Genomic DNA, 24,016 nt, shown 5'->3' on the forward strand with positions numbered 1-24,016 from the left:
TTTTTAGCCATTGTTGCCATGTTAGCCATGTGAAACAATGTGTTCATTGTGCCCTACTCCCTAAAACTTTATTCAGACTGTGCACAGTGACCCATGTCAGTCTGAATGGGTCATTGTATATTAGTTGATCCTCCATTCAGAGTGGGACAACGGGTTGCTTCCTGGGTTTGGAAATTAATTCAGTGATGCTGACATATAAATATCATTTCACTGACTAATTATAATGAGGGAGTGCGAGAAAAGGAAAACAAAGTGTTTGAGAAAAACAGAAAGCCTCCGTGTGTGGGCAAGAGAGAGTAAGCATGTGTATGGACAGAAAGAGGTGGAAGTTTAACTGAAGTTTTTAGTAATTATTTGAAGTAGTGTAATCTTCTGTTTTATCATTCAAGTTTATGGACTCACCAGCAGTCATCATAGCAGACAGTCAAATCTTTACTGCAAGAAAAAAAAATTCAGATAATTGAAAATATTCAAATCCATGTTTGGTTTCAGTCTCCTATCCTTTTAGTTGTAGCCTTTGTTTCTGTCGGCATCACTCACAGAACATTTGTCAGCTTTACCTCGGTAGGAAATAATTTTGAAGCTGCCTCTGCTAAAATTTCTTGTTTGCCGGCAAAGCCTGGTGGACTGGAAACTAACTGCAGGCCATAGCTTTGTTAACAGTGCACTCAGTACAGGGGTACACGCACCTTATCACCAGTTGTAGAGAAGAACAGTTTCTAATCACATTGTGGCTGACAGACTGCACTACAGGAAAGGTGTGCTGGTTAACCTGTTTTTGTGTAAGCTCTCCAGCTTATTGGCACAAGATGCTGTATTATCAGGGTGATATTCTGTGCCATTTGGATGGGCTGATAAGGCTTTTGTTTTCAGCTGTTTTCTATGGGTGTTGGTGGTGTAGGAAAATGGATAACAATCCCTTGTGGGAGTTCCAGATGGCAGGTCAATTACAGCCTGACCACAGCAGTGGGCTCATGTTGGCCTGTCCTCAGAGAGTTGGTGGACATGGCAAAGGTTAGAAGACAGTGGGAAGCTGCAGCATGGCAGCAGGTGACAGTCAGGCCTGTTTCAGCGTGCTGATGCCCCGACACTGGACTCTTGCATCTTATTTGCAAATTTATTGTTAATGTCAGTTGAGGTAGTTTCGAAGTGGTCGCTCACTGCAGCTCATAGTTGGATGAGTGGATGATAAACTAGTGAGGTACAATAATTTCATATGGAAGCTACTCACTTCTGCATTTGCCTTTTTGTTCTAAGTTTAATAGATTTGTTACAACTGTATCTAGGCTTTACCTTTGGTAGGTAAGCCTATATAGGCCTTTGTTCTTCCACAGTAACAGTGCTTGGTAGTATCTAGGGTTGGTTACCGTTCACATTTAACTAATACGGCACCAATACTGGTACCTGGAATTCAGTACTGAAGAAGTAAGTCCAGACTTCTCAATTTCAACATTTATTATTTATTTAGAACATTTTGTTATTTACTTAAAGCATTATTTTATTTTTCAAAATAAAATCCCTCCCTCCCTCTTCCCTCTCAAACCCGTCTCTACAATCCCTCTCACTCTGTCACCATGGCAATGCTGTTATTTGTGTCTCAGAGGAAGCACATGTGATATCCTTCAAGTAATGTTGTTGTTTTTGTAACTATTGCTGTCCTTGTGTATTGTAATACTTTCTTGTTGACTGAAAGTTTGGGACAAAATGATAAATCTCACACACTGTTGTAGTGTACCAATTATCATGTCGGTAAAGGATTTCAGATGGTGGCTAACACAGTAGTGGAAAGAGTACTGAGTATATATACTCAAGTACAAGTAGTATTACATTACTAAAATATTAATCAATTACAAGTAAAAATACTGGTGTTAGAAAACTACTTAGTGAAAGTACAAAGTATTCTTGTCAAAAACTACTCAGAATATTAGATTCAAATCTTCAGTTCAAATTACTCCCTCTCTCTTGTGCTCAGTGGTCATGCCCACCTCTCCAAACTAGGGCTAAAATTTTGTGCTAACAAAAAGACTAACAATCGATTAATTGATTTTTTTTGTCATTGTGATTTTCCTTACTTAGCAATTGAGGTGCAGTTACCATAATTTCCAGACAATTGAATAAATATTGCTAAATATATATTTATAATTGGTCAAATTTCTAATGGCATCCGTATGTCTTGGCTTTCATTGGCCTGTTTGTTAGCAGATATCATTATTGGCTACAAAAATGCAGATGAAAGGTTTAGATATTAATTCAAGTTGTGCTCGGTACTCATTTCTGATTTTAAAAATAACCAAGTAGATTGCATAGTGAAATAAATGCTTAAGTATGAGTAAAATTACTTAATCACAGTAATTTGAGTATTTGTAATTAGTTACTTTTACGTCTGGGCTAACAGTTAGACTTAACAGGAGACTCTGGGAAACAGCCTGTAAGCTTAAGGGAGACTTTAAGTTACAAGTTATGATGCATGTACCACTAAAGAAGTTCTGGAAAATGGGGTCCAGACTGTTCTAGCTGTTCTATTATTTGTCTTTATCCACTTAGGTATTATATCCACATTACTGATTATTTATCAAAATTCTCATTGTGTTAATATTTTGTGAAAGCACCATAGTCCTCCCTAGAGTATTGTTGCAATATGTGGTCAAAAATATTGTGATATTTGATTTTGTCTGTATGGCCCATCGATAATGCAACAAAACTTATTTCATCACCTTAGCTGCTGTCACTCTTTAGAGTACACAACATGTTGTCAGTCACAACCTACATTGATATCGAACAATATGAAACTTCATTATTGTGATAGCTTTGTCAGCTATATCAAAAGAATAGAATTATTGTGGAAATGAGAAATCTGTGACAGTTGCAGGTGAACATGTTCAGTAGAGCACATTATATGTGGGTGACCTGTATGAGAGGGGTGTAATTCTAGGTGTGGTGCTCCTGAAGCCCTTCTGTCACATTCCATTGCTCTCTATGGCAAACAGGTATAATTTTCTTTAAACTGAACATTTTTTGTGATGATGCGACACAGTCATGTGTTACATGTTGTGTAACCCGGGATTTACGCCAGGCGCGCCTGCGCCGTGGAACAGCTGCGCCGCGGTTTTGCTCCGTGGCGACTTCAATTTACACCAGCAGCGTTTCAGAAGCGTTTCAGCAGCGCAGCGTTTTGCCCATCTGATTATGTTTACTTGCTCTGATTTTGTTGATTAAGTCCTCTTTCCTTGCTCTTTGTGCTTCTACCATGGATAAGCAGGCTACATAGTTAAATTGTTTATTTTCTGTCTGTCTTTATGATCGCGAGTCTGCACGGGGTCTTTTATTTTGAAAATCAACCGGATTCTCCCCTATTTTCCGTGCCTGACTTCCTGCCCATTCGACTAGCTCTTATTTGTTTGGGATGCGAGATCTGAAAGAAAGCATTATTAAAACTTGCATCTTCCACACACCTTCACACCTAAACAACAGAATAGGTTATTTACCAGTGACTCCCACAACAAAATATATGACCAGTGACAGGTGTACCAGATCTTAAGAACAGTTACGTAAGTCAAGTGGAGTAAGTCAGGTGATGTTGAACACAAAACTGACATTGTGAAACAGCAGTAGTTTGGTTAGTTTTAGTTTTTAAACTATGTGATTTGGTTTAGGAAAAGATTGTGGTTTGTGTTCAAATAAGTGATCTAAGTCATGTGACAGAGGTCATGTTTGTAATGTAATCTAAGCGATTTAAAACTTTAAACCAGTCAATGTTGACACTCCCAGTCTCTGGGTGAAAATCCTGTTTCCTTCAACCCCATCTTCCTCTTTGCACAAACTACCTCACTCTTTATATTCTGTGTGTCATAATAGGATGGTTGTACTCACAACCTGTACATCTAGTTTATCTCATTGAAACTTGGTGGCACATTAATGACACCAGCACGTTATGTCCATGCAAAATGTACACATGGTCAGATGCCACAAGCTAGTAACATGTAGTGTTAAATATATAATATTTAAATTGGCAAATTTTTCCATTGCCCTTTTAATATTTTACACTCCTCTGTATAGACCATATTGCAATTCTATTTTTTCCTGTTCGTGTAACATAAACAACCAACCTATTTCTAGGTAATCATATGTCTCATTTGTCTTAATAGTGTCAAAGGTGTGGTGTCTAGCAAACTATTTAAAGCCTCTGCTGCTATATATTAATTTAAAATAAAAAGGTTTAAAGCTTCTTGTTTGCAAGAGAGGATTTTTTTTTATGCTTCAAAAGCTCGGCCTTAATCATTTCAAAGTCCAGCTTCAATTTACTTAATTTCTTGTTTCTTTTGTTCTGGATGTGTGAAATAATTACACATAATTATTACATTGAATGCAACCGCTTTAAAATATTTTCATGAATGTGTTTATTGTTCTTCAAGTTACTGAAAACACTAACACTCAACATGTCTTCACACAAAGCAGAGTGGTGGCTTTTAATAGTGATTCCTCTAGTTAAGAGGCTGACTTTCATCAGTATCAAAATGTTGTATTGATTTCACAATTTGGTTTGTAAATCAAAATATTGATATTATGACATTATACAATGAAATATTTAGAGGCAGCAGTATTCTCTATACCAGACCTGGGCAAGATGCGGCCCACCAAAGGGTTTCATGTGACCTGTGCGGCCATCATGGAAATACCAAAAGTTAAAAATCTAGCAAAGACAGTCAGTAGTATTTTGCTTACCATTAAACTGTTCTCAGACCTTTATTTGGAAAAGGGTCAGTGCTGTGGTACATTGGTTATGGTACTAAACTTTATCTTTTTTCTTTCTTTTTTTTCTCTACTGTCGTTGCAAACATCAAGTTTTGGGCATTGCCAACAAACATAGCCTATAATTCATCACATGGCAATTCAGAAAGGGAGACCAACAGTAGAAGTGCCACAAATAAGCCCTTCCTTAAACCAAAACACTTCTGACCATTTCATTCTTACAGATTTGGCCATCATTAGGATTTTATGTCATTGTGTCTGGTCCACAGCAGCCTGATCAATTTCTTATGTGGCCCCCCATGACAAATAATCGCCTATCCCTGCTCTACACTGTGTGTAGTATATGTTAGTTTTAGGGACCCCTGGAGAAAGTTGGTAATAAAGCAAAGTTGAGCTGTGTTCCCCTTTCAGTTAATAATTTGATGTTAAATTGTTGTATTTGCCCTGTATTATTCGTGGCCTATAATGTTTTAACATTGTCACATCTTAGAATAAGTATTTGTCTTGTTAATATTTTCAAAGTGGGTTTTCTGTCTTCAGGCTGTAATCGCTCTGATATTAGTAGTCTTAAAATGTTTTAGAAAATAATGGAATACAATGTTATCTCTGATGCAGCTGGGAGTGTGTGTGTGTCTGTGTGTGTAAGAAAGGCTGGGAAAAACATCACTGATTGTCTGTGGAATACTGAATTAATATTAGCATTAACAATATTGTCTTTGTTGTTATCCTGGATGCAAAGGCATGATGGAATTTATTGGATTTTCCTTGCCGAAGAACAATAAATAAAGGAATTACAAAATATTTCTGACTTTCACACAGCAGATCGAGGTTCATTTCCTGTTTGAGACAGTAAATAAAAAAAAATTGGTTTAAGGAAGAACTTATTTTAACCCAAACCATCACATCTTTCTAAGGGACCTTTCGAAATTTATGGCAAGAACCTGTGCCAAAACTGGAACACCTGGAAGAAACCCATACACGTATGGGAAGAACATGCAAGCCACATAGAAACTGCCCTGCCTTAACCAGGATTTGACCCAAGGACCTTCTTGCTGTGAGACAAAATTGCTAACCACTGTGCCACCATGCTGTGTGTGGGTGAATAAATGCTACAGCTCCTCAAAACCTAAGCCAACTTCCCATGCCTTGTTTGCTGATAAAGGGGGTTAGCTGTGAAGTTAACAAAAACTTTGGCTCAGGCTCACTCAAGGTGGACAGACCTTTAAAGTGGACGAGGCCAGATGTTTTCATTTTGATAACAAGCTGTATTTGTCTGGTAAGTTCAATTTGTTTTTGCTTGTGGGACAGCTATCAATCAAACTCTGGTACAGACCAAATGACTATATCGAGACTACTTGTTGTCTGGGATTCCTGAGCAGGTTCAGCGGGCTCAGGTTCAGTGCCTAAGGCATCTTATAATGGATCAGTAACAGCAATATAAAACCAAATCCATGTCAATTGAACTGGTTTCTGACACATAAGACTACTTAAATAAAGCACACAAACAGCAGGTAGAAAATTAAGTTAGTGATATTCACTGACAATGAAAGTTGTCAGTATGTACAGAAATAGAATCAAATATTTAACAATAAGTATTGGATCTGGTTAGGTATTTCAGGATACTTGGTATTAAAAAGGCAAGTCAGGCTTTGGTGACTATGCTTGCTAATCTCTTTTAATGAAATAACAAAATGTCTTATGCGTCTATTGTATATGACAGAGATTGTATATGCCTGGAGCTCTACTGCCATTAAAGTGAACAGCACTATCTGTATGTTACCACTGTGTATTTGAATTACTACATTGATGTAAATCTACTCTTTATTGTAAATCTGTTAAACATTGTGTTAATATGGAATCCTTCTAGAAGCTACCACCTGTTTGCTTTCCTATCACAACTGGGCTCCATGTGCCTTAATGTCACTTTTCTGCCATATTATATCCATTTGAACTTGAGTTCTGAAGTCTGACAAAAGCTGTAGCTTTTTGTCTTTGGGCTGAGTTATTTCCTTTTAAAGTGCAGAAACAGCACATGAAATATCTCACTGACTATACTGGTTAAATGAATGATGAATACTATGCAATGCACTGCCAGTTATAGAAAGTTCATTCTCTCTGAACATTCCTGTCCATTAAAACAGACTAAAATCTGGTGGAGACAGTTACATCATTAGTACTGTAAAGCTGTCTTATTCTGTGTGTATTTTCGTTTCTCAGTTACTTTATACCGTTTCTCTCTCTCTCTCTGCAATTGTGTTATTATGTGCTGATTTGTAATGTGTTGTGGTGGTGGCACAAGGAGTGCTAATGTGTAAAATTTGCTCAGGTGCTCACACAAACAAATACACTTGTGGAACTTCCTAATGAACATAGAAAACTGTTAACAATATATGGGTAAGGCAGTAGCTTGTGCCCAGTGCATCAGTGCCCATTCATGGATTGGACTGACCTGGTAGATCTGAGTCAAATAGTCAAGCAGATTATTAACAGTCTTGACTGAGGTCAGCATTCAGCGTGCCCTAAAAACACAACTCTGGTTGAGCCTGTCTGGTCAGTATTAAGCTTGTGAGGAGCCTTGCTGATTGTGTCACTCTGGCTCAGGTATTTCCAGCAGTTTACCATATGTCACTGGCAAATGCATCCCTGCTACCTGAGTGTTTTTGAGATTTTTCTGCTGCAGTTTGCCATTTAGTAGTAACTTAGAAAATAAGTGCCAAAAAAAATCACACTTTCTTTTAAGTTTAATTTTTCTGCTTGTTCTCCATCTTGTGATTTGTCTTTTTGTCTTTTTTCTTTTGTAAACCCTCCACAAATTTCGACGAGGAAGTTAAAGGGCAAATGTTTGAGAGAGAAAATTACATCACCCCACTTATCACTTTGACAGTGATGAGTGGATGAGCAAATTGCTGCCATGCTAAAAAAAGAAAAATGGATCAGTATCACATTGTAACATGAGAAGTTATAACAAGATATTTCATATTATTACAGCATACAAAGTAATCACTTTATAACAAGAAACATTGCTTGTTTAAACAATATACTATGCATCTTGTTATAAAGGTTTTGTGATAACAAAATGTTTCATGTTATGTATTGCTGTAACGTAAAAAAAATAAAAAATAAGATAAAATAAATAAATATATCATGTAAAAGTGTGAAATGCTTCACCTTATACTAGGGGTGTAACGATTCACTCATGCATCCGATGCATCTGACTTTAATGTGTAAGATACAAGTGCATCGGTTCAGACGGCCTGTATCGGTAAAATGCTGCTGTAAACACTGCCCTGTTTATGTCATGTCTACATTGGGAAACCCTTTGTTGACTTACCAGCTTATCCCTGATTGCCTTTGTTAGGTGTAGTTAAGCCAAATGACCAAAATATACCCTGTTTATGTTGAACCTGCTTCGTAGTACAGGCGGCTCCAGGTGGGACATGCAACAAATGTTTAAAAGCAACTCCATGTAAAGGGGGAAGCATCTGTTGACTCCTGGGATAAGCAGAGGGATCGACTGTGCTTGACTGCTTGTGTTAGCACTGTGAAGATGTCTGGCTATACAAGACTGCTGCTTGTGTGACCCCATGCCAAGCACATCAGCCAGTAGTGTGGGCGTCCCTGGCCTCAGCAATTAGGAGCATAGATAAATCACTAGATGCTACGCGTAATTATGACTTGATATTTTTATCTATAATGAGCAGACCACTGATGACGATGACAGCAACCTTTCCTCAGGGTAGCAAACATGATCAGATTTCTGCAAAAGAACTGCTTAAGTTTGAAGCTGGAGTTTTGATTTATTTTGCTGTCATTAATATTGTAGTGTAATTTTTGAACTGTAATTTACTGTTAAGTTAGTGTGGTTCAGTTAGATCAGATTTATTATGTGAATTTGTTGTCATATATTTGTTTATATTTATGTATTTAAGTATACTTTAACAGTTAATATATTCAGTTTCAAATTTGCCTTAGCAAAGAAAAATTTCTTTTTTAATGTCATCAACCATTTATTTTCTGTTTCTTTTTAAATAGTGTCTGTTCAGGCACGGTTTAGGTACTGTTTTAATTTTTTTTTTATTGTTTTAAGCACTGGTATTGGATAAAACCCAAACAATACCCAACCCTACTAACATGATAAGCTGTACTGTTATAATGTGATGCTGTAAAAATTTATATATTATATTATATATAATATAAATACATAGCATAAGTTATCACACTATAGCATCTTTCTTTTTTACCCTAAGACATCAAATAGCAAATTTATTCAAATAGTAAATGTATGTCGTCATCTGAAAAAAAAAATGTTATAAAATCCAAAACATCTTGTTATAACAATAAACTTTTCACATTATAAGGTATTAATGATCAGTTCTTCTTAATCTAGTGTGGCAGGGATATGCTGCTGTAGATTAATGAATGAGTGAGTTTTATAAAAAATTCATGTACATCCAAGTAATTCAGTGAGAGTTAAGTTTCTCCTCAAATTTATGGTATTCTGAAACATCCATGTGCTTTAAAATATCTTTTCAGGTGTTTTTACAAGTTAGAGCTTATTCTTCCTTTTCTTTCCTGTACAAAGCTTTTGGTCAAAAATAGCCGTTCTTGCTGAGCTGAGGCAATTCAGACAAAAGAGTAGGAACCTAGCAAGAAACATGTTTCTCTTAAAAAAACAAACAAACAAGCAAACAAAAAAAAACATGTCTAGATGTCTAGCTGAATCTCTCTGTTCTGTAAGATTATGATTACTGGGCTTATTAAAGAAATAGCATTACAGATAATAGACAGTGAAACACAAAGAGAAGTTAATCAAATGTTGTCAGTCAGTGTTTGCCAAAATGATGCTACATTTGCTTAAACTTTAGTTTAGACTTCATTGGTTCACTGGTCTGAAACAAAGGCCTCACATTTGTTTTGTTTGTGTTTTTGGCCTTGAGAAAGTGTTATGTCATGTTAGTCATGACCACTGGGGGAAAAAAAAAATAGTGACATAACCAGCCCGAGCTTGCACAGAATTAGAAATGAAAAGTAACGGCTACATAGGGGCCAACATACTGGAAGCAGTAGGATTTGGATTCTTTTAGTCCTTTTCTTAACATTATGTCTACTTGTTTTTTTTTCTTTTTTTTCCAGCACTCCATACAACTGTACAGTGACTGACACTGATGCTTCAATGTAAGACTCCCCTCTGCATCACACCTGCCAGCACAGGTAATGATGTATGACCACACGCACGCACACGCACACACACACACACACACACACACACACACACACACACACACACACACACACACACACACACACAAACGCAATTTCTGCTGCAAGCGCAGGCAAAGAACTACAGTTGCCAAGTAGGCCAGTGTGCTTATATGTGTGCGTGCATGCTTGCATGTGTGGTGTGTGTGTGTTTCTGTGCTCACAGCCCACTCGGTCCAGAGGACAACTTGGCTGAGTTTAGCTCTTTAGACCGTATTGGCTCTCATTTGTTGCACAGGGAGTTGGTGGAACTCCCAGGAAGTCATGTATTAAGCCATAAACACCCAACACACAGAGCTGGAGCACATTATTCAATTTTCATTTCATTCATGCTTTACTCTGTCAGCCGGCTAAAAGCTGCAGCTTATCAACACTGTCCTGGACATACAGAGCTGGGAAAAGAAAGGAGGGAAAGGATGTCTGAAAAAATTGATAAACCTTTTTAATTTTTTTTTTAAATTTGTATTGGGTTTACAGCATTACATATTTTGGAGTGTAGAGTTGTAAACATTATTTCCATACTTGTGTGTTTCTAATATGGCTGGATGATATAGTTGATTTTTTTTTCACAATATAGAGTTAAATTTGGCATGAGAAATTGTTGGATTTATTTTAAAAAAAAATTAAACCATCCATGTTTGAATTTAACCAATTTATTTATCAAGGTACATATTTAATAGACTTATTGGCGATCTGAACTGTTCTTTTTTATGGACAATTTCCTCACCGTTTGCACTCATTTTCTCACTTCACATTGTTTCTGTTGTTGTGTCACATGTCGAACGGTGCAACTGAACAACATAGCTGTTAAACGATTAGCTGTTTGCATGTCACTTATACCATGCACCATTAACAAGGGAAATAACAGGCTCCTAATGAGCCAGGGAGGCTGTATTTGTTATGTGCTTTCATGGCAGTTTGCATTTAATGCATTTAAGTGAAACTGAACATGTTTTGAACATTTTCCTTATTGCTGTTGATGAAACGTCTATTCCCAATACATATCACTATTGTTTTATTGGCTAGGCCTATATATTCATAGTGTAAATCTGGCAAATTGCTGTAACAATTCAAATAGACAAACTTTTAAGTAAGCCTGTGCATTTCTAGATTGATGAGAGAACAGTTATATTGCCCTAAGAGGCTAACAGGCATAGTCCTATTATTTCTGCTGGTCATTGTTTGCTCAATGATGATAACTGACAATCTCTCAATAATGTCATTAATTGTTCTACATTTCCATTGTTAAATTATGTCCTCAATTATTGTGCTACCACTACCCAGTTTTTACGTTTACTTGAGAGGAAACAGTCATGACCTACACAGATAATCTATGTAGATAATATTGATGATAATGAGAGGAATCATGAGCACATATCTAGCATACAACAATACTAACAATACATGTTGCAGCAATGATAAAACAGTATTAACAAAGCTAAAATGTTAACTTTGTGCAGGACATTTCCAAAATAATTTTTTCTCCTACCAACAATATTCGCTTTTATTTTGATCTTTTTGTGTTGTGGTTGAATGAGCCTTTAGAGATATGAAAAAAGGAGAATCAAAGACAGGAGGCCTTTTTTCTCACATCTGTTGAACTGAAAAAAAAAAAAAATCAAGTTGCCTCCTCGTTTTTGTCTTCCTCTCTCTCTTTTTTCCCTCTCTCCTTCCTGCTAACTCCCCCACACCCCCCTTCTCTTGCTCTTTTTCAGACAGCTCTTTGGGTTATAAAAACCACCATGATATATGATGTTGTCTGACCAAAACACTAAATAGTCCCACAGCGATTTCAACAGCACAGTATGTTTGGACTTAAAACATGCACACACTCTCTCTCTCTCTCTCTCTCTCTCTCACACACACACACACACACACACACACACACACACACACACACACACACACACACACACACAGTGATTTTGGAATAATGTCCACATCAACAGTTTTTGCGTTTGTTCGATCTCATCTTCTCTCCCACTCAAGTCCCAAGTGGGTTGGTTGGTATTTTACGCTGGACAACAGACACACACAGGCACATGCACACTCAAGGACACACAATTTCACATACACACAGGTAATATGTTCAAGTTGTTTTATGTATATATATATATATATATATATATATATATATATATATATATATATATATATATATATATATATATACATATGTATGTACAACTTGAACATATTTTTTTCTGAATACCCCATTTTTTATAGACCATAAAAGTGTCAGTTTAATATAAAGGTGTTACCCCTTTTTTCCGCTCTACTTCAGCTTTTTGGAATTATGTGTTAGGGGTTTTGAGTAAAGGTGAGGTGTAGTTTAGTTTAGTGTGTTTTTTTCCTTAAAACTGACCTTACTAAGTCTAAAGAATTTGCTCCATTCCAGTCATCAGAGAAAACTCAGACTTTTTTTCAGATGAAAAGATAAATCCTGGATGTGAATTGGTTAAGGTTGGACACGCAGTTTATTACTACGATATTTACATTTATTGTTAAGTGGCATAGAAATTATGCAATATGTGACTTCTGCCACTTCCATCAAGTTACGCACTCAACACACTCTTTTCCTAAACATAACCAAGTAGTTTGGCATGCCTAAACCTCACCAAACTACTGCTGTTTTACAGTGTCAACCACATGTTTAATGCCACATGACACATGTAACTTATTGAAGGTCTCCCTGTCACTGGTACTCTCCAACAAGTCATCTATGTTGCTTGGGGATTCATTGGCAATTGACATGAGGACATGTTGGTCTGTCGAGATATAGAAGAGTGTTGGTGCATTTAACAAGACTAAAACAACGCCTGAAAAATAATGTATTTGGAAATATCTAACGATAATGCATAATATTGATATGCCATTTGCTGAGGTTTTGATATCTAATCATGGCCAGCTTAGATGGTAGTGGTATCTACTCAGCAGATATGAGAGATAGATTGTTTGACCTGCTGTTTCATTGTTTAGGGTTTGCATTTTTGTTAGAGCAGCAGAAACCCTGTCATTAGGCAGACATAAGATGATAAGAAGCTTCAGCACATAACCAAATGAACACACCCATCCTCAAGCTGTGACAAGCTCATGTTAGGCGTTCCGTTCCACGGGGGCAACATGGGACAGGTTGTGTGAACAGCATAATGCTAATTTCTTTGTGGCTCTCCAAATACTTATTTATGACTGATCAGGTTGAGCATAGACATCTAGCAAATACTGTATTATTTGGATTTCTTAAAGCACTCTATACATAGCTTTCTGCACTCTGCACCCATATTTATTGACTGCTTAATGTCTGACTTACATAATGGATTGTCCAATGGAATGAATATTTATATGAGGAATGTATGTGGGTGTAAGTGTAAGCTGTTTGTATTTCAGTGGCTTGTCCCTTGTTTACCTGAGTACAGAGAGGCAAATTACTGTCAGCGCTGGTTGATGTGGCAGTAAATGAGCAGAGAATCCGAAAAGCTAGTGGATGTTTTGTTATAGTACACAGAGTGTGTAGGATGGTGTTTTACTGTGAAATAGGTATTTGCTACATTAACATTGACACCTCAGTGTAAAAATCTGCACTGTAGAAGATAGACAACAAAGAAATTCACTTATTGTTTTCCATTATAGATTTAAGAAATACAGCATTTGATTGCTGAATTCATATGGAATTTGTTCATAACTGTCCCTTAACTTTTAGGTTCCATGTAGGGCCTGACCGATACTGGATTTTTGGGGCTGAATCAGATACCATTATCAATGAGTAAAACACTCGGGCAAGCCCATTGAGGTGGGGGTGGGTGGTTGTTGGCAGCGCTCTAACCTGCCATTCAAATGTGATGCTGTTGGCTCTTGTTATGGGGCTCCAGCAACATTTTTGGAAACTTGACATGCTTTGAAAAACAACCCAGTTTTATTTGCCTTGCTCTGAAACTTGTGGCAAACTGCGCGATACATAGCTGGTGCTTCCCCCACATCCTCTAACGCCATCCATCTTAACTCCTGTTTCCAGGATTGTTGAAATGCTTGTGCCTCAGCTCATAAACTTTGTCAGGTGTGTCCAATCGGTATTGCTCGTGCATCTCTCATCAAAGATGAGATAGAATTGTGATGGTTCACTTCTCAGCTACTTCCATCATTAGCTCTTGAAGAAAATTATGTCTTTAATTCTTTTTTACAACTTAAATGATCAGGCAAGTAAGTTGCTAGGTTTCACTGACATGACATTTTACTTGTGCTGGGCGATCAGGCAGTCCTTATTGTTAAACCCTGTATTGTAATGGTTGTAGTGAAGTAATACGTGACATGGAAAAAACTGATCACAGGCACCTCCAGGCCTTCGATATGAACTAGATGAAAAAGAGCTGCCCTGCTAACATCTGCTGTTGGTCACTTGTCGACAAGTTTTAAAAGGAAGAAAGATGAGCACAATAAAAACATGTAATGAGAGTTTGGAGGGTGAATAGACCTTTTTCCTTGTTCTTTATGACACAACAGCATAAACCAAAAAAAGACAGCCAAGTTGGCCATTTTTTCTTCACTTCCAGCTCTTTTCTTAGAGTACATTTCAGTTTTGGATCGAATTTCTAAAGGTTGACTGTTACCCCCTAATCCACTTTCCTCTCTCTTCACTTCCTGACTTGGGCCCCTGAGGTTAGCCCTCAGGGAGCATAAAAGACAATCAAGTGGCTTTAACTGTAGGGCGGTGGTTTCTGTGGGATCATAAAGACCAATAAAATGGTTGGGAAATATAGAAGAAAAAATGAAGAATCTCATCGTTAGTTGTTAATCACCGCCCTCTTTCTTTCACACTCATTTTTCACATGTACTTTCTTTCACGCACTGGTCTTTATCCAATAGATGCACAGAGTGATTACAGTGATCTCAGCCATCTCTTTCTCTTCACATCTCTTCTTGTTGTAGAAGAAAACGCCAATATTCCTATTCTTCCATGTCCTGTGCTGCATTTTAACAGCCAGTGAGAGAGACGTAGAGGGATAGATTGTGTGTTTTGTGTTTACATGCTTTGGTAAGATTGTATTGTATGCAGTCATGCCCATAAAACCAAGTAAATTGAAACAAACAAACAGACAAGGGTGCACCAATACCACTTTTTCCTCAGACCAAGCACAAATACAAGTGCTTACATTTGGGTACTTGCCAGTACTGTGTACTGATATAAGTAATTAATAATGCCATTACAGTTCTTACAATAATTTTGAAATTTTCATCAGATGTTAGATGTGTATTATTATTATTATTATTATTATTATTATTATTATTATTATTATTATTATTATTATTATTAATTTAATTATCATTTACAGCACTTTAACTACCCTTTTAATCACACATTTACATGTGTAATATTTAAGTTGTTTCTGTCCATTTTGTCTAATTAGTTCCTACCTGTCATTGTTACTGGGGGCAGGTATGAGTGTGGTGCCATGTGCTACAGTTTTGATTACCCTACTATTAACCAAAGAGTGAAGTTGGGTGTACTGTGTTGTCAGGCCAGTTTGGTAAAGATTAACGGGATGATAAAGAATAGTACACAAAGAGAAGTTGTTGAAACAGCTTATTACTAAGAAAGGGTTACAGATTTTCCCTCGTCTTCGGATTAATTTGTTGAGGCATTCAACTAGTTTACGTCCACTGGGACTTAATGTACAGTGGCTGGCTGTGGTCTTGAGGTCCACTCTGTGAGGTTGTTTCAGTTTTACATGGACTTAGATGGAATTTTACAGACAGCTGTCAAAGTCACTGCAGTCGTTAATGATGATGATGATGGTGAGGACAGCGAAAGTCAAAGAAGAGGGTAAGCATCAGCAAACATCTTGAATTCTACATTGTGTTGGATCTTTGGATGTTTGCTTCTGGCGAGTTTTTGTGACGTAGTATCAGGTGTCGGGTATCAGTGTAGTTAAATGACTACATGAGTACATGAGGACAGTATCAGATCGATATCCAATATTGGCAGTGGTATCAGTGAGTATTGGCCAATACGGATTCAGCACAAATCATACATACTTTTATTACTTATTTTGTAGTGTGGAATGTTAGAAAAGGCTTGATCAAGTGATGTTACTCAAACAGAGAACAATAGTCAGCAACCAGAGTCACCTATGAATAGAAGTGCTGGAGCGGAAAATGGACTGCTTATCGGAGCGCTTATATCTGAGATTTTAGATGCAGTCCGATAAAATCCGATACTCGTTTTTTGGCTGATATCAGACCGATATCCGATATCAATATCGGATCAGGACACCCCTAGTTTCCAGCACATACTGTAGGTAGACTCAGTTTAATGGAGGGACTGTTGGAAGCCGGCTTTGTTTTGGTGCCTGTCCTAACCAATTGGACTGTTTAGAAAGGCTCTGTGGCCAGCTTGGGGATAATTTTGGCATCGGGTTGTTTTTTCCACACACCGAGAGTGAATCTGGAGCTGGTGAGTGAAGGAGGAGCAGCTTGATGCTAAAATGAGAATAACTGGTCTGGTCCACCTTAAAGGTCAGTCAACCTTAAGTAAACCTGGGTTGAAGTTGTTGCTATCTTCAAAGAGGGGGTGATAGAAATAATATCAGTGCTGTTTATAATTGTTTTTTTTTATTACCCATTTATTACAAACATTTGTCAGTTGTGTCTAAACAGAGAGTGAGAGAGAGGGACCAGCAGACACAAACACACACACACACACACACACACACACACACACACACACACACACACACACACACACACACACACTAGGGTTGGGATATGTGTTAAGATTTTCAAACTGACCATCGTCAGCTCATCCATCCCATTCAAACTCCACAGAAAAGCATATAAAACTCACCTTACCGTCTTTGTTAGTGTGTGATAAGAAAAGAATAGTGGAGCAGAATTGCTTGTGCAGAGAAATGTGAGGCCACTATGCAACGCTTCTCATGTGTGTTTCTGGTGCACACTTTAAATGGATAGTTTAGTTGTTTTTTTTTTTTTGAAGAAGAAGGGGGATGATGTACTTATGCATAGATGATGGTCAGTGTGGCTGCAGTTAGTAGCAGAGGAGTGAAGTCCTGGCACTGGACCTCAGCACTGTACTGTTGTGTACTGTTGTAAACAAACAATATCCATTCAAGTGTACAATAAATTTTGAATTTTTTCACCACTTTATTTTGTCTTCAGAGCTGAACTGTAGTTCGTCTGTATATTCCTACACATAGTGCCTGCTTCTGCAGCACTCAGTATCACTCTGCAGATCAGCTGTTTGTGTCAGAAAGTTGTGAGATCAGACTGAAATCAAAACTCTAAAGATATCAAACATAGTGTGTGTGTCTTCTTTTCTGTGATGTTCAAACAAGTGTCCTGGTCACCCTATACATATGTATAGTAAAAACAGACTAGAAAACTTTAGTTTTGTAGTTGAAGTGAGAACCGGAAACTGACTTTAAATACAAGTGATCGGTAGGCCCTTCAGGTCTGGGATGTTATTTCCAGTTTATCTTTGGAAAATTGAAGAAGGACCACCATCTATCTAAAGTAATGCACTGACTATACATGAGTACCCCCAACCTCACTTCAAAAAAACTGAACTATCCCTTTAACACACTTTGCAGTTGGTTTGTTTGCATCTGTGTGTGTTTGTGCTTGTGTGTTATTCAACAGTTTATCGACCAAAACCTAGCTGTTGCTCCAGTGAAGAACCAAATCATCACTGGAAAAACACATTTTTTGTTGTATATACACACAGACACAGACACAGACACACACACAGACACACATGTAGGTCACCAGTTCAAATCTCTGGACCAGCTGGTAGCATGGACGTGAAGCAGTGCTAGACAAACGTATGGTGACCAGATGGAAGCAGCGTTGACAGCAGATATATTGATGTATATTATGTCCCTTTGCTTTTTGTTTATTCTCTGTGCTCTGTATCGAAGTTGCTTTGGAAACTACAGGGAGTGGACACAATAACATGACACCTGTTCAAAGCAGTACAGTCCGATTCAATAGCCCTGCAAACAATGATAGTTGCTGAGTTGTGTGGAAGCCCTGTGTGTGTATGTGTATATATGAGATGGGGCTCTGTGTGTGTGTGTGTGTGTGTGTGTGTGTGTGTGTGTGTGTCTATGTGTGTCACTAAACTGCAGCTCATGTGTAGTAGAGATAGACCGATATGGTTTTTTCAGGGCCGATACTGATACCAATTATTAGTAGTCAAGGAGGCCGATAACCGATATTTGGAGCCGATATTCATTTGCAGTAAAAGTGAAAATATTGGTGTCAAAATTTTGACTAATACAAACTCCAACACTTAACTTCGTTTAAATGCCTTTAAGCATATGTTTATTAAACAGCTTTTCAGATTTGCAACATGTTGAAGGTTTTTTTTATCTTAGACCAAGGGTATCAAATACTCAGTAAAGTAACTTTACTTTTACTGTAGATTTACTTTTACTGTTTTCACTTTACTTTCTACTTCTTTTTCAAGTACAAAGGTAAAAGTAAAGGTAGTAATGTCTGCAGAAACCACAAACAGAAGATGGAACTAACTCTTTTAACTGAAACAGTCACCAGAATGTTTTGTTAACATGTTAACAAAACGTTAACAACATTTTTCTTCTGGAGCAGGACAGACACTCCCAGACCCCCAGAGGACAGGGGACTGGTTTACCAACATGACACCTTTTTCTCCTCTTATGAGTCTGCAGGTGTGTATTTAGTCATCAAAAATAATAAGAATAATACCATTAAAGTACAACAAAAGCAATAAAAAAGTTGATTTTTCAAAAAAGGAAACAATAACATGCAAGATTTTTAAATTGTAATTAGGTATTTTTACATTGTGGTATTAGTATTTTTACTTAAATGAAGAATCTGAGTATTTTTTCCATCACAGCAGGTCAGTGATCAGTGTTTCAGTGACTCTCTGTGGTTCAGTGAATAGTTTTTTATTTATGGCGGCCGCCACATTAAAAACATCGACATCATGACATGATTTTCTATTTTTGGAGCTGCGCACCTTTTTCGGTCATGTCTAGAAGGTAACTCTTTATTTGCACAACTCTCGCGAGATTTGTGTTTGTTGTTGTCGTTTCTACTAAAATAATCAAACTCTAGGGTTCCCTTCTAGACACGACCCTCTCTGTCTGTCTGTCAAACTACAGACAGCAGACTGTCTGTAAACAGCACGATGTTACACTCTGCAGAGTTTCACACAAAGACTTTATTTGTGTGGACACCCAGGTTTGGTTTGTCACCAATTTTGGCATTTTTATTTTTTTAATCAGTCCGAGAGGACGACGGTATCAGTGATTGATTAGTGATCAGTCTGCCCTCCTCTCCTCCCTCACCTGTTCACTCTGCTGTGAGAAGGTCTGAAAGTTTCTCACAGAGAAACACAGACTCTCCTGTTTTACGTATAGGCTTCCTTATACAGTTGTTTAATTTTATAAGTGCATCTGGTTGGTGTCGATGTCATTAACCATCACGTTAGTTTCTGTTGTAATAAACTTCGTCATTAACAACAGTCTCCTCCACACACAGCTTCTCTGCTGCTGTGAAAACTGAATCATGGGTGGATTAATATGTAGGGAAAAACCCAGAATGTGAGTTAGGTTTAGTCTTTTTGTCTTTATAAAACATCCTGCTGATGAAGAAAGTCAACAGATCAGATACAGACAGAGTCAGAGAATCACACTGACCTCCTCTGTGTGTCTGTACTGTACGTGTGTGTCTGTTCTGTACGTGTGTGTCTGTTCTGTACGTGTGTGTATGGAGGAGCTGCATTGACGCAGAGAGGAGAGATGCTGCGGCCGTGTGATAATAAATTACATCAAAATTTAAATGTCGGCACTCATCAATACTCTGGTCTTTAATAACCCCCGCATCCCAAACACAGTGTGCTGTACAGTTGTTCAGAGCAGAGCCCAAATAACCCAGTTTTTAATTGATCTCTTATCGGCCTTCAAATAAAAAAAAAAGCCGATGCAGATATGCGTCAAAATGCTGAATATCGGCGCCGATAATCGGCCCGGCCGATAATTGGTCTATCCCTAATGTGTAGTGTCCACTGCCATAATGATCAGCTTTAATATTTTGTTATTATTAGGGCTGCACCTGAAACATAGGTCATTTTAAATCATCAATCAAGAAGCCCTTGATTCCACTTACAATTTGTCAGTCAGATCACTGCACTTTTTGAATGGCTGCACCATTATAAACAGAGAATCAAGATAACAGCATGCTGGAAACCAATTCTTGTGTCAGGATTACCTAACTACTACTAGTCTTTAATGGAAACAGAGTGGTGATGGAAATGGAGAGCGGAGCAGATCGGCTTCGATGTCGTAGTGAAGTTGGTTGTGTCGGTTCAGCTTCTGAACCAGTTGCCTCCCGTGTGGCTGACAGAGACAGAGTCTTACAGGTAAAACATGAGACTTGTGTGGCTGTTACAAGAATTGAGTATGGTGCAGCAGCTCTGCAGGTGTACTGGACTGTGTAGTAACTGTGCAGAGGTAAAACACATCAACCATAAGCACGTACAAAATTAAGTCGATCCCTAATTCTCTATTGTAAATTGCAATTAAAAGGTAATAGATAAAAGATAATTCAGACACATTATTATTTTTTAATCATTTGTGTGTGATGACTTTTGTTGAATTGAAATATACCTATAAATATTGGAGAATATCCATGTGAGACCCTAATGTGCATTTATTCTGCTGTTGGATTTTTTTTTTTTTTTGAGGTCATAAAAAGTTTTTGAAAAGCATTCAATTATATTTCAAAAACTGTGTGGGTACCCTTATTTCAGTGGTGTTTATGGTTTCAGTTTTAACTAGTTGAGCTCGGTCTTTATCCACTTTTTTCCCTGCATGTTTGTGTATTTATTTTATTTCAGAATTGGATGTACAACATGCAGGTTCAACTGCTGTCTTGTCTTAGTTGTTTATTTACCACATATCAACCCACCATGATGTCACCCACTGGTTTAAGGCCTACTGTTTTGAAGCCTCAAGTCTGGCATTATAGGAGCATGATCAAGGATGCACAGTACTGACAAGTTAGGTGGTGCTTGGTTTTGGCTCGTCTGTTCAGCAGGAAAAAATGGCCACAAGGTTTCTCATAGGACAGCTAAACATTCACTAAAATGTGTTTCTGAAAACATTTGAGGTGAGAAATAGGCTAGGAACAGAATCTTGATTCCTATTTTAATTATCACTGCCTAGTTTGACAGTTTGATCTGAGTTTGGTGAGCCCTGTGTGTCGCACTTGATGAACTCACTGAGAATGACTTGTCAATCACCCAGTGGCCCTGCCCTAAAGCATATCATGCCTTATAATCATTTTTTACTCTAAATGGGATTATTATTATTACAAAATGAACATCATGGTGTATTGAAGAAGTCTTGAAACTTGTGATTGAGACCATAACCTCAATAGGAAACTGTATACTGAGCTCATAAATCAAGTGAAACGTAAAGTCATTTTCTCATACACCGACATGCCATCAGACTCCTTCTGGTAAATTCGCTCCCTGCTGGCCATTAGAAATAATGCAGGTTGAAGGCATTTCCACATTGGGTTTACTTTTCAGACCTGGAAGCTCTGCCCACTATTTAATACGCAGTCATTGACATTTACAACTCACAAACATGCACAAGTACTGAGACTTGCCCACCCACTCACTCCTATACCTATACACATACCAACACACTCAGTTTTTCAGTGCATTCAATCTAGAAGAGTACTCAGCTCACATTTTTAACATTTTGCGTGCCTCTGTTGATGCAGTATGGAATTTTCAGCACTTTGGTGTCCAGGATTAGCAGGATTTGAGCTCGCTCTGTTTATTTACTCACACCAGGTCTAAAACATGAATGCAACGTGCACATGATCTGTGATATTTTCACCAAACCACACATATGAATAGTGTTAAAAATCTTAATGATTTTGTCAATGATGATACAGTAAGTTGACAAGTACTTGTTACATGAGGCAAGAAAAAATAGGATGTGTCATTTCAACTACACGTGAATGGACTGTGAAGTAGCATTTAACAATTGTTAAACTACAGTGCTGTATACTTACTGTGCTCTTCTGACAAGATAACTAGACTCTTATTTGATGCTGTGCTGTAATTATTACCTCGTTTCTAACTGGTTGAATGCACAGCTAAGAGTCAATTCATCCTGCAGAAAGACATGATTCATCTGAGAAAACAGTACACTGCTGCTGTCTGAAAAATTCACATATTGAACGGTGTTTCATGGTTCACTTGTGTTTCTTCTGGTCTTTATTAAGGATGAGTTGACTTTAACCTTTTTCTTCTTCTGACAAATAATCTTTGTTATATGTAATTGTTGGTTCGATTATCTGTGCATTTTTCTTTGCTTAGATAAATTGTCACATTTTTACAGTAAATTGTACAGTATATGTGCATATGTGATCTACTTCATCTGTTCAACAACTATTGGCACTCATTCAGTCGTGCTGTACATGCAGTCAATTTCAGAATCATCTTTACTGGCCAAGTATATTTACACATACAAGGATTTTGACTCATTTTTTTTCATTGGTCTCAATGTGCATTCACAGGAATAGACATAATAGCTGTGAACAAGGCTCTGCAAATTAAGGGTAAGAACACATTAGGGCTGGGCATCATATAAAAAAGTCCCAAGTCTGAGCTGGGAGATGTTTGTGAGTGTCAATTTCACTACATTATGTATGATATACATGTTCACTACCTCCAATTAACAAAATAAACTCACAAGTATCAAGCAATGAAACATTCTCACACCTGTTTTTCTTATTAAAGTGCAGTCCTGTAGTGCCTATGGTTGTGTCCAGGGTGGGATTGGTATGCAGTGTCCTGCCCGTTTCCTGCCTCTGGACCTGTATAAGTCCTGAATTGAGGCCAGGTTGGCACAAATGATTTTCTCTGGACTCCTGACTGTATGTTATTGTCAGTTCCTGTCCTTTTTTGTGTCTGATCCAAACTAGACTGATGGATGAGCAGAGAGCAGACTCGATTGTTGCAGTGTAGAACTGGATCAGCAGCTCCTTAGGCACGTTGAACTTGAACTGGAACAGGAAGTACATCTTCTGCTGGGCTGTTGACGATAATTGAGTCTATGTTGGATGCCCACTAGGGGTGGCTGATATGACGTAAAATTTATAACACAGTATTTTTTTTTAAAACAGTGACAGTATTAGATCACTGTATTAAAAAAAATAAAAGGAATACGCCACTCAAGTCTTAATCCTATCCCTTTTCATTGGTAATGTGAGAGAACACATTTTCTGAGAGAGAAAGTGATTTAAAAGACAGTTTTGTTTATTGGCTGCAAAGAGTATTTTGAGTAGGGCTGTGTATTGGTAAGAATCTGACGATACAATATGTACACGGGTTACAATTCAATATATTGCAAAACACTGCAATACTGTAAACACAGCAATATATTGGGGTTTTTTTAATCTAATTTTAGAAAATTGGTCAAAGTATAAAGAAGACAACACTATATGCATAACATAACATGAATGAAAAAAGGTGCTTTTTATGCAATCAGAACAGTGAATATCAATGCCAACAAGATTAAGCACTGCCACAAACTTCTGTATGTACCAGAATATCATGATACAGTGTTTGGAAAATCAATACAGTATCACAAAACTTAATATCCTCATACTCAGTATTTTTGACATTTTCTTGAACCCCTAGTTTCAAGTGTGTTAAGCTCCACATTGTTATAACTGTAATTAATGTTGTGAGTTGACATTTCGACGTTATTTTCACACTTGACAGTGAGAGTATAGACTAATCATTATTGCAGAATTACTGTCAAGTGTTCATTTGTCATTTTGTGTCCTTGCTGGAACTCTTGAGCTTTATTCTGTTTGATTCTGTACTGTTATTCATTCTGTTCCACACATCTTACATGTTCATTCATTTCAGAGTATGAAACCCTAGTAGGGCCCTACAGTACTACAAGAATCAAAGCCCTCTGTTGATGCG

At 37.5% G+C, this 24,016-nt stretch overlaps 1 protein-coding gene across 1 annotated transcript in view; it reads left to right on the top strand.

Moving 5' to 3' along the window:
* Window positions 1–24,016, top strand: part of tenm3 (teneurin transmembrane protein 3) — a 417,647-nt gene that overhangs the window by 17,588 nt on the left and 376,043 nt on the right. Inside the window, exon 2 of the mRNA XM_084747609.1 lies at window positions 9,883–9,960. The gene's annotated coding sequence lies outside the window, so the exon portion shown is untranslated. The remainder of the gene's footprint in view (window positions 1–9,882; window positions 9,961–24,016) is intronic.

The sequence above is a fragment of the Lutjanus erythropterus genome, chromosome 3, assembly GCF_056507025.1.
Source record: "Lutjanus erythropterus isolate fLutEry1 chromosome 3, fLutEry1.hap2, whole genome shotgun sequence".
Lineage (NCBI taxonomy): Eukaryota > Metazoa > Chordata > Actinopteri > Lutjaniformes > Lutjanidae > Lutjanus > Lutjanus erythropterus.